This window comes from Puma concolor, chromosome E2 (assembly GCF_028749965.1).
Source record: "Puma concolor isolate L17-30 chromosome E2, mPumCon1.1.hap2, whole genome shotgun sequence".
NCBI lineage: Eukaryota > Metazoa > Chordata > Mammalia > Carnivora > Felidae > Puma > Puma concolor.
In genome coordinates this window covers 13,650,617-13,653,961 of record NC_141681.1, presented here as the reverse complement: position 1 = coordinate 13,653,961, position 3,345 = coordinate 13,650,617, and positions in this window count along the sequence as shown.

Here is a 3,345-nt window from a genome sequence, read left to right as displayed (position 1 = left end):
CTCAGCAGGGCGGTTACCTCGGTCAACGGCCACTCACTGCCCTAGCCTCATTGGCTGAGGTCTGGTCCAGCCAGCCAATCAGCGGAGGGGACGGCCCAGCGTCGGGCAAGCGTGCCCGGGTACCTAGGGGCCCTAGGAGCGGAAGACAGAGAGTCTAGGTTCCAGCAAAGGGTCCTTTGTGTATTGAACTTTGTCATTTTTTTTTTGCTGAATATCCAGCTCCTTCCTTCGCTAGGCGGGAAACTCCATGAGTGCAGGGCAGTGTCTGCTTTCCTTAATGTTGACCTTCAGGGACTAATGCATAACAGACCTTCATTTGGTGAATGAATAGATGAGGAATGCCCATCCCCCACATAGATCAAACTTTTAAATCTTTATGTCTGAATAGGTGAAGAAGCTCTTTCTCTCGTTTATGTCCTTGCCACTGCAAGTGTGATCTCCCTGCAGCAGTGTAGATATCAGCATCTATGGGAGCCCTTTAGTATTCAGAATCTCCGGCCTCACTCCTAGACCTACTAAATCAGGATCTGCATTTTAAGATACCAGGTGATTCCTTAACAACTTACACTTTGAAAACTATTCAGTCATTCCCATTTGTCCTGATAGTAAATAAATGAAAAATCTAAATCCGTTTTTATAGATTATATATATGTTAATATATATTATATATATAAATAATATAAATATATATTATATAAGTACCTATAAATTATATATAATATATATAATATATATAATATATATATAATATATATAATATATATAATATATATAAGTACCTATAAATTATATATAATATATATAATATATATATAATATATATAATATATATAATATATATAAGTACCTATAAATTATATATAATATATAATATATATAATTTTATATTATATATTATATAATATATATAATATATAATTATATGATATATAAATAAATATATAATATATATTAAATAAATATATAAAAATTAATATATTAATATATATTAAATAAATATATAAAATATTAATATATATTAATATACATTACACTTTATTTATTTTTGAGGGAGAGAGAGCACAAATGGGGGAGGGGGAGAGAGAGAGAGAGAGGGAGACACAGAATCCAAAGCAGGCTCCAGGCTCCCGGCTGTCAGCACAGAGCCCGATGTGGGGCTCGAATCCACAAACCGTGAGATCATGACCTGAGCCGAAGTCGGAAGCTCAACCAACTGAGCTACCCAGGCGCCCCGATGATAAAATATTTTAGGTGCTATGGGAGAATTAGAATCTAGGACTATATATTTCCAAAATGAAGTATTTTAGTTGTACTCTCTTGAGCTCTGTTAGCTTTGTCATGTCCCAAGAGGGTCAACCAGTGTTCCACTGCAGAGTGTGTGTAGTACTTATTCTTACCTGCAGGCTTATTTGCTCAGCCCAGAATAAAAGGTTTCTTAAAATACACAATTTGGATGTTGTATTGAGATAGCTTTCCTTCTAGTACATAGTTGACATTAAAAGAGGAAAATATCATAGAGAACTGGATAATTAGCTGAATAATTCAAGTAGAATGTTCAGAACAATCTGACTTTTGGGCCTCAATGATTTCTCTTCATGTGTATTGACCCAGTTGTTGGGTGAATGAAAATAAATTTTAAAAAAAATGTCTCTAGGGCCACCTGGTTAAGCTTCCAACTCTTGGTTTCAGCGCAGGTCAAGATCTCATAGTTTGTGAGTTCAAGCCTTGTGCTGTTAGCTTGGAGCCTGCTTGGGATTTTTCCCTCTCTCTGTCCCTCCCCCTCTCACTGTTGCTCTATCTCAAAATAGATAATATATATAAATATATACTTATATATATATACTATATATATAAATATAAACTTAAAAAGTATATATGTCTTTAATTCTTTCACTAGTGAAGGTGCTATCTGTTAGGGTCAGGAGTAAGGCAGGGTAAAGGTAAGAGTCAGAGGCTAAAAAATTTAGCAGTCAAAGGCTTTATTTGGGAACTAAGGTCTCGGGTGAGGTTCTGTGACTCAGGGAGAGAGAGAGAGAGAGAGGAGTCAGGGAAGTCGCCCTTGGTTGACCTCCAATTCGTTCTGGCACGCTCCTAGGGGCTTTTCGTTGGGTTGCGCTGGCAAGATGGCCGTCCCCTCTACTGTGCTTCCAAGGACATCCTAACACTATCTTAATAGTGACAACTCTGGCAAAGTTATTGAGACTACAACCAGTATTACTTTTATTTTGAAAGTATAATGTGTACAATTTTGGCTTTCCATTTTAATTGTGGTGGCACACAAGTCTGACCTATTTCTCAGATTGTTTAGGCTAAATATGCTATTTTGCATCAGAGCCGATTTGCATCAGAAAAAAATTGCCCTTAGCTGTCTTAATCTTTGAGTGTCTCGGTGTCTTCAGGTGTTAAAAGCAGGTAATATTAGTAACTCCTTGTAAGGTTGTTGTGAAGATCAGATCAAAAGTTTAGATCAGTGCCGGTTGCATCCTAAACGCTCAACAAATGTAAATAAGTAGGATGATGATTAATGAATCACTGTGAACTGGGAAGTTAATTCAAGTGATTTTTTTTTTTTTTTTTTTTTTTACTGGCTTTTGAGCTTGACCTTCTTTTTGTATAGAATGCTCTTTTACATATAAAAGTAAAATATTTCTGCAATATCTTTAACCCAGTTAAGACCAGACCAGCAGCACAACTTTACTTATACTCATGTGTTTGGATATATGAGTTGATGGAGGTAATAGTGTAGTGGTTTAAGAGTATGGACTTTAGGGGCACCTGGCTGGCTCAGTGGGTAGAGCCTGACTCTTGATCTCAGGGTAGCTGAGTTCAGGCCCCACACTGGGCATAGAGCTTATTAAAAAAAAGAAGAAAAGAAAAGAAAGAGTTAAACACATGTGGGTTTGGATCATCGTTCTGTAAGTTACTCTTCTGAGCAAACTTGGGCAAGGCAGTTACCTCATGTGTAAAGACGGATGCCAGTTGACCTGCCTCATATGTAGTTGAAAAATCAAGTGGAACAATCTGTGTGAAATACAATGCTTCACATATAAATATTTACTATTATTTTTCAAAGGCAAATTGAGGACCAGATACCAACTGAATCGTCCCTCTTCAAGTACCGAATCTTTCACACCAAATCCAAGAAGGTCTGACAAAGACAAGTGTAACCATGAGCACAACAAATCAGAATCTTTTAAGTCTGAAAACCATTCTGCGACTAAAATGAACACAACAGAACTGTACAGCAAAAGCTGCGACCTCTACCAAACATGTCGCCCGTTACCCTTATTAACCAAGTCAACTATGAGGACTTTGCAAACGAAAATGTCGGCCTCCAGAAACCAG